The sequence below is a fragment of the Xiphophorus couchianus genome, chromosome 3, assembly GCF_001444195.1.
Source record: "Xiphophorus couchianus chromosome 3, X_couchianus-1.0, whole genome shotgun sequence".
NCBI lineage: Eukaryota > Metazoa > Chordata > Actinopteri > Cyprinodontiformes > Poeciliidae > Xiphophorus > Xiphophorus couchianus.
In genome coordinates, this window is record NC_040230.1 from 10,660,124 (window position 1) to 10,669,408 (window position 9,285).

The 9,285-nt window shown below is 34.4% G+C and overlaps 1 pseudogene; it reads right to left on the reverse strand.

Annotated features, from left to right (window-relative positions):
• Positions 1-1,703: 1,703 nt before the first annotated feature.
• On the reverse strand, positions 1,704-6,730 carry LOC114141399 (sialic acid-binding Ig-like lectin 5; annotated as a pseudogene).
• Between the last annotated feature and the right edge of the window lie 2,555 nt (positions 6,731-9,285).

The window sequence follows — 9,285 nt, forward strand, 5'->3', positions numbered from 1 at the left end:
CATTCATGATGATTCTTGTATTCTTGTCTCTTTCCATTTGTAATTAATGCACTTTCTGTTAAACAGGGAGCTTATTTTTTACTTGGTAAAAAAGAGATCATTTCCTGTTACCTACAGGAAATGACTGTTTTGGACTCAGTCGCCACATAAAAACAAGTTCAAGTTTGTTCCATTTTCTATAGTGCAACCTACAGCAGTCATAATTTTGTAAAACTGATAAAATGTAAAAATAAACTGATGTGTAGAACATTAATTTTGAGACAAAGGGGGGAATTTTTTTAAAACTGTGTAATTAAGTTTAATTTTAATACACAAGCCTCTTGTTACCATAGGTAAAAATCATATTTCAATCACATACTACTAACATGCTGATTTCTGTAATCAGCATGTTAGTATGCATGTAATTTATTGGTAATGAATATTATAGAACATTATAATGTTTTATGATGCACATTTTACAGCCTAAACAACTACAAATTGCATTAGAGATGAAGTTCCTCTGTTTTCCTGCAGAAGTGGTAGAATGTAATTTTGTATCTTATGTTCTTTCTTATATTTAGCCCATACTTTAAGAGATGGTGGAAAACTTTCTACACTGAAGTTTAAATTAAGAGCTCCAGGTACCTTCACTCTGGTATCATTGGTAATTTTAGCTTCTCTTGTATTTCATTTTAGCTTTTTTTAGAAGGTAGAAGAAGATGTTAGGTGTTTCGTAAAAACCACCTAGCTTTTGAAGCTGAGTTTATATACAGATTCAGTCTTCTCTGTGGGTATGCTATAAGTGAATCTAACTTTACAAGTGATGTTAATGTTATTGTTTTAACTTAATAGGTTAAACGTCAGTGTTGTTGAGCTGTATCTCTGTAGAAACTGTCAGATTTTCAGTTTGTAAAGTAGTACATTTTCCTGTAATGTTTGACAAAATGGCCTCCCTCTCCACATCCATCTTATGCTAAACAATCTCCCCGAACTCAAAGGTCAGTGTGGCAAATCAATTGAGTAATCGTCAGTGTGGGTTTCTGATTGAAACCAATGGATTAAATATTAAATGATTGTTTCTTATGGCTGAAACAAACACCTATTTTGACAGATTTTAAAATGTGAGTAAGCGTGAGTAAACTTGGATTTTGTGAGCATATGTTGCAGTTTCTGAAAGCTCCCAAAAGAGGGTGACAAGTAGCATGTCAACTGATTCTAAAGATCCGATGTTTAAAATAGTATGAATATCTATACTTTATGTTCTTTAAAAACAGGAGATTAATAAGTGTTCTCACACCTATATTCATGAATTCAGATTCATTTATTCATTCAGATAAACTTTATTTTGGTATATTTACAACATTACAAAAAAGAAACCAAAATAAAACACAATTTTACAAACCAATAATTAATCAAAAAATGAATAGGCTCAAGCCAGGGCTTCCCCACATTATTCATAGCCTCAGCAGTCTTATGTCCAGTGTTGTAAGCATATTGGACATACATGATTTGTCATGTGTTTTACACATGTTAATCCATTGTTGAAAGGGTTCTGTGGGATTAGAGAGTACTATAACTATCTGATGGTGCTAACTGAATTTGCAAGGTTAGTTTCTTCAACATTCTTCTTTCTGCTTAGTCAAAATGAAGTGTCTGGGCATTCTTTGTTGTTTCCCTATTCTGACTGTACACTCCGTGTCAAGGCTCTCTTTACAAGTCTTCCCAAAATGCGTAAAACAAGTTTTATTCTGTTCAAGATGATCAAGGACAAGTGGATGCATGCAATGGATGGATGCATGATCTTTTTTAACAATGGAAAACAGCATAAAATGCTGTAATGCCATTGTCAGAGTGTGCACAGAATACAAATAACCTATGTATCTAGCTAATGAAGCTCAGTTCTCAGATCTCATCTAAAACATCTTTGACAGTGGAGTAAACTGCCTCCACTTCAATCTGCTCCTCTGAGACACAATGTTTCGTCTCCTCATCATGTTTTGTTATCAAATCCTCCTCTTCGTCCTCCAGTGTCTCACTTCCCTCTTTACTGTCGTCTTTTGTTTGCTCTTTTGGTCCAGTTTTAATCTCTGCATACTCAGTCAAAGTGCTCGCTCGTTCCTTTGCTGCCCCTTTTGCACTCCTTCTCTTCATGATTGAGAAATCAATGCTGGCATACTGCACATCTTTTGGATCTTTGTTAATTTCTGAAGCCGACTTCTCTCCTGCCATAGGTACGTTCTCAGTTTCCTCTTGCACAAGGGATTTCTCATTTTGAACATCCTGACCGTTGTCGATCTGTCAGGTACAGGGAGAAACTAGATATAAAATAACACAGAGAATCCACACAAAGTTTTTGTTTCTTCAGACACCTAATAATACAGGTTGTTCTAGTATCAGTGACTCATTTATGACCAGTCTGAAAAGCTGAATAGCTCTCACTGATGAATCTTTACTCAACAGCTTTAGAACTTATTGAGATGCTGACATGCAGCTGCATAAATCACAATAAGTGATTTATGAGGAGGTGAAAAGATAAGTGTTTCTATTGATCTTTTCACCAAACTTTCAACAAATTAATTCTCATACACTACAAGAGCTGAAAAAGTGTTTAGAGATTTTTTATTTTTCAGCCATAATTTTACTTTTGTTGTAGATGTGATGTCAACCCTGTTAAAGAGTACATATTAAACTGCTTTTCCAAACTGTACCATCATAATGGCGTGTTCTTTTTTGAACAATGGTAGTATACATCTTGATTTGAATCCTGTTCAAATATTCACACATTTATATTTTTAAAGGGGTCAATGCAATTGATATTAAGAAAAACAGTTTAAGCGCTGATGAATTGTAGTATTATTTGTGCATGAATATCCTGAATTTGTTTTCTGATTATTTTGAACTGATCATTAGATGTTTTACTTCTAGCAGTACAAATATACAGTAGGTACCAGTGGATCATCTAGAGAGATCATCTCCAGAGTTCCTTCTTCATTCTCAGACTTCTTCAGTGTCTTCCTGTGAAAAAATACATTTTTACATCAACAGATTAACTGATTCAGATGAAGATCAATATGCTGGCATGTTTACAGTTTACTAAAAGAATGCTTTATTTCTCCCGAAAAGGGATTCAGTAAAAGCAACTGTCTAATGTATATCTACATTCCTCTAGTATGTGATAAGCTAAAATAAAAGTAGCTTGTTGCTTATTCTACAAAGAAAAGAAAATCAAATGGACAGTCTCTATTTTTTTGTTTTGTTTTAATCAAGTGTTTTTACTAAATAATTTTTAGCTTTCCATCAGCCATTTAATGTATTTAAAGTGGAAGGAACAAGCATGGCATATGGTAGTTTGTTATTGCTGAATCACAGTGAACATAAACCAGAGAAGGCAAAAGCAATGTCTTTCTGACAAATTCACCCACATAGGGGTATATAGGCTCTCCAACTTGACAATGTCCCAACATATGCAGCAAAAAGCATTACGGCTGAGAAAATAACTGTTCTGATCTTAGTCCTGCAGAATATTTATAAAGGATCAGAGAGTGTAGTTAAAAATGCAACCTTTCAAACCAGAGACAGTTTGAGCAATTCACTCAGCAAGAACGGGCCAAACTATATCTTCGTAAAAGTATGTCTTATTGTAAAGAAGAGAAGCTGCTGCCACTAACTGTTAAAAATACTGCCATCTTTCTATCTCCTTCTACTTTCATTTCAGTTACTCTAGGAAATATTGAAATAGAATTTTTTTTTAAGGCAGTTGATTATTTTTCTTTTGGAAAAGTAACAACAAATTTATCTTATATGCGAAAATATTCACAGACGTTAATTAAAAACTAGAACAACATACCTGTTGCATTTTACAGCCAAACAACAAATGATAGCTGAAAGCAGAACTCCAATCAGAAAGGCAACAATGACTTCCAGGCTGAAAACCTTTTCTAAAGTAGTTTTGGTCTGAATGGCTGTGAGGGGGGAAAAAGGAGAGAGAAAACAGCTTTAAGCCAAGTTATTACAGATCAAATCATAACTGCGCTGGCTTTATCATCTGGCCACAATGATCGAAATGAGGCAGTAAAGAATGTCAAAGCAGATGTGACAGGAAGCTGTGAAGAGGTACCTTCTTTTTCTGTGAAGTCTTCTTGGACTGTGAGGTTTTCTTTGGCTTCTTCATTTTCATGGCTGCTGTAACATTCAACACTGACATAATGGAGACTTTTAAGGGATATGGTGACAGTGTTGTTAACAGTGTGGTTTGACACGGTCATAATGACCGAGTACTCTGTGTGGTCTTTCAGCAGAGGCCATGTTATAGTGGGTAGAGGAAACCCCTCAGTGATACACACACAGGTCAGGAGCGCTGACTGAAGCACACATCCAGAACTTTTCAGTATTTTTGAAAACCCTGAAAAAAATGTATAAGTTATGAGTGTAAGATAAATTATGACTTAGACTCTGAGCGCCATACTGAAGTTTACTTACAAGTCACTTTTACATCAGCATATACAGACACTGTTTCATTTAGGTGAGTTGCTGTGCACACATATCGCCCAGAATCCTCAGCTGTCACATTCAAGATGACAAATGTTGCCGATGCAGTGTTATTTTGAAAGTAAATCCCACTTCCTGAATGTTTAGTCCACACAACAACTGATTGAGGAAAACTTTCAACGTTGCAGGTCAGGTTCAGATCATCTCCCTCCTTCACAGTAGTCTTTCCAGTGATCTGAGGTTGTCTTTTATCTATGGGACCAACATTGCATTTTAAACAGTGTATTTTTTAAAATACGATCATACTCCATAATGGATAATGGATAGTGGATAATGGTTTTTGGAGGTAACTTTGGCTCACAGGTGGTTAGCATTCAGAAAAATAAACCAGTTGTGAACAAATGGTAAACACTGTGAGGTCTTTTCTAGAAACTAGAAAACCATACATTTAAAGCTTATGTTCGTATGTGAACAAACAAAAATGCTTTGTAATTTATAAAAAATATTCAGGATATCACTTGCAGTGTTTGACATAGACAATTATGCCATTTGAACATCTTACAAAAAAATATTTGGGGTTAAGTTAGGGTTTACTTGGTTTCCAAAAGACACTTTCATACAAACTGGGTAAATATTGGTTTCCTGAGTTTGTAAGAACAAACTTCTGGTAAACATTAGACACTGCAGGTTCAGTATTTACTGTCACCTTAATTCACATTTGTATCCACAGTGATTTTAAGCATCCTGTAGCTTATAGAGATTCCCTAAATTTAACTGATGAGGCAAATCACAAAACCAACAACCTTTCAAATAATATACTCACAGTTTACTTTCAGGGTCACAGTCTCCTCTGTGGTTATGTCACTTGTGTAGCTGACCTTACAGGTTAGATTAGTATCATGATGCTTAGCTGAAGAGTTAAAAGTCAGAATCGAACTGTGTCTCTGTGTGACAGCAGTCAGATTCTCAGTTTTGAAAGAAGCAGTTGTGTTTCCTGTAATATTAGCTTCCATTTCTCCTTTTCCTCTCCACATCCAGGTGATGATAGGAGGAGACGGAGAGCAGAGACCAGGAGCAGTGCAGGTCAGAGTGGCCTGTTGTCCCTCAGTCAGTGGAGGAATCATCAGTGAGGGCCTCTGGTTTAGATCTGATGAAAACATGGTTGATAAATAAAAACAAGTGGAGATATTATTATTTATTTTACATTTAAATGGAACAAGCTAATTTTAGCTTAGCTATAAAGATATTTTCATTGATCAATAGGAGTGGATTTGTTTAGGTGCTGATGCAGTTCCTACAATCTGCCAACAGAGGTCAACAAACACTGACAGACTCTGGTAAGTTTTTTTAGACGCTGTAATATAAAAAGACTTGAAACATGTTGTATATTTACACAAATCACTGAATTGAAGAACCATAGATGTTCTTATTATTGCCTTTCATACCTTTGACAGAGAGAATTGTTTTTGAAGAGAACGTAACTCCATCTGACATTCCACGGTAAAAACCATTAACTCTGAGCTGATATGATCCTGAATCAGATGTTGTGAGGTCATTGATCATGATGCTGCAGTTCCCCTGACTCACATCAGGATCCAACAGTAAAACCCGTCCTAGAAATTCTGATGGAACCTTGTAACGATTTATGTGAAATATTATGTCAAAGTCATCTCCTTTTCTGTGGTTCACACTTAAACCAGACAATACTTTTTGGTATAAATCCATCAGGAGTGGTGAAGGAACATGGTATCACAACACACAGTCCAGCTTTGGCTGTTATCACTCCCTCATTGAGAGTGATGCAAAATCCATAGTAACAGGACGGTCTTCCAAGGGCCGATTCAACTGTTAGTGTGAAGGAAAAGACCAAAGTAGTTATATATTTGTTTTTGTTATAACTGTGACATCTACTACAAAACCTTTGCAAACTGAGGATACTTTCATCTAACCAATCATTGTTATTAGTACAGAAACAGACTGTGTAAATGTTTCAGGATTTACAAGTTTTTTTAAAAACTTGTGATTACATTTTTCAGCAAAACAAATTGATTTAAAATCAAAGTAAAATATTGTCACATAAAAATTGCTTTAAGTACTACATAATAATAAAAAAGAAAATACTCCTGATACCTGTATATGTGGTGGAACCCCACCAAAAGAAAAACAATGTCGTCCAGAAGACAGTAAACATGGTTTGATTCCTTAGTGGTTACTCTCCTGTTCCTTCGGTGCAGCATGAACATTTAAAATGCAGAAATGGATTCAGTGGAAAGTTTAGTCTTGAGATGCCAAAATATAGCAATACAGGATGTGGCTTTTTTTCTTCAGCTATACCATTGAGACATCCCACCAAGGGGAGTGACACTTTCTGGCAGTCAGCTAAATTAAGATTGATCTTTGCAACAGATTAGTTAAATGTATTATTAAGACTATGTGCTAATGCAGTAGTTTTTATTATCCTAATTCAGGATGATTTTAATCCAGGCTTTCATTCAAGTTTAACAAGTTAACTCATACTTTTTCTTGCAGACCAATGTCTGCCAAAGGTATGAGGACTTAAAGAACTTAACTCTACAGAAAGTATCATGAATCATTGTTTTCTATATTTTGTTGTTTTGAAAATTTCCCAAAACAATCTTCACTAAGGTTTCTCTGCCTTCCTTCTCTTTTTTGACTCATTTCCTTTTTGAGCAACATCAGCATTTCACGAAGTTTGTTACCACATTGTTAAAAAAAATCCCTTTTTTACAAACATAGGGTGTAGCCCTGATTTCTAAATGACACTCGATGTTCAAGATGGACAAGATGATAGAATACAGTAAAAAAAAAAAACAACCAAAAAACAATACTTCAGAAAGCAAAATTTTACTTATTTGCTGTGTTTTTTTCATTGTTCTCAGAATTACTGAAGGGAGGATGGATTCCAGCTTGAAAACCCAAAAACTCAGACATCAAAAGTGTGAAAGAAAGATTTTGCCAAGATTTATCATAACAATAAGAAAATGTTTCTTTGTAAATGTTTCTGAGAAATGTTTCTGTTTAAAATCACTGTCAGAGTACTATGCTGTCTGTTGGTCAGAATGTCCATTTACTGATTGAATGGATAGAATAGGAGACATTTCTCAGCTGGGTGTTTAATGCTTCTTCTGACAGTTTCCGGCACCACAAGTTTAAAGTCCCAAGAATTTTCCATCTTGCAACGAGAAAGGACTCAATTTGATTGTTATGTCATTCCCAGACAAGCACTCTGCCTTCAATTTCTGCTCACTCATCAGTTTGAGCATAAATTTGCTAGTATTCATCTTGTTTGAGAAGATGTAGAATTTTATATTGGGTAAAGCAAGACAAGTACTATCCTCCAGAATCAAACATTTCTCTTAACCATTGTAAATCCACACAATTATATCCTTAAAGTTGACAGTAGACCAGTCAAAGTCATACTTTTTGACATGTTGATTATAGAAATTATAGAAACCATGCATACCCTGACTTATTTAAAAATATTATGTATGGAATGCTTGAACACAGCACTAATTCCTCTTTAACCACTTATAAGAATATCAGATGCAAACTAGTGCGCTATGTGCTACCAAAAAAAATAAAAATAGACAAAGATGTTATGGCTTTGTGTGCTTCTGACACTTTAATTCACAACATCCATTATAAACTGAGAAACACGTGTGTGTTTGAGGTGATTTTCACTTTATTTTTATAAGTTTTGCAGCTAACTAAATTCAACAGCAGATGGCAATAGAGAACTACTCAGAATGGAACAGAAAAATAACTGAATTGGTGGGATACATATTTAAAATGTAAAATCTATAGAAATGTTTAACTTATTGGCACCTCCTAATAGGTCTGACAAATAATCATCACAATAAAAATTATGTAATAAAACCAAAATGACAAATTCTCCAAATAAAAATAGTGCAACTTCTAGACATCCAAACTGTAAGAGAAATACTTTTGCTACTCCTACCTGACCTTTAAACAAGAGACGTTTAGTCTGATTTCATGTTTTTAACTGGGCTGTACTGTGAAGCAGTAATTAATTACCATGCAGAAAAAATGTATGAGTTGAGTTTGATTTCATCTTCACCTAACAAACAATCTATACACGTCTTTGGTGGCTGCTTTCATTTTTCTGAACGTCTGATTAATGGTACTTATTGAAACTATTAGAAATGTGTCTTTTTTTTTTTTTTTACTGTATTCTATCATCTTGTCCTGTTGGGTGTTACAAATGCTGTTAAATAATAAATAAATATTGCTTACTTATTGTAACTGACAAGAGTCCACAGCAGGTGGCAACAGAGATGAATACTACAAACCACTTTCCAGGTGTTTAATTAACAATTCTAATAAATAAATTAAAAATTGTCTAAAATATAATGCTAACATTGCTTTACTAAAAAAAGTGTTTTAAGACAAGAGATTGGTTTAATACTTTTAACTATTATTGAAAAAGAGCAAAATTACAAGGTAACAAAACCCCACACATATTGACCTTGACAGAGAATGTATTATCATGATGGTTGTGAGATTGAGTCAGTCTTAAAAAATTAGAAAACAACAATGACATTTTCCAGATGTATTGGTACCAACAGGTACATTTATTATGTATTTACTTAAAATGAATACAATAAAAGTGTATAAACAAAACATGCCATATCTGAGCTACGTCAGATTACTTTTGTTATTTTTTTAGCCATAGTTTTGACCTGCAGGATCATATAAAAGAATCAAGTACAGTGGAGCTGATTAATGACAGCAATACAAATCAAAAGGATGAACGATTTTGTGAATCACATAATGAGA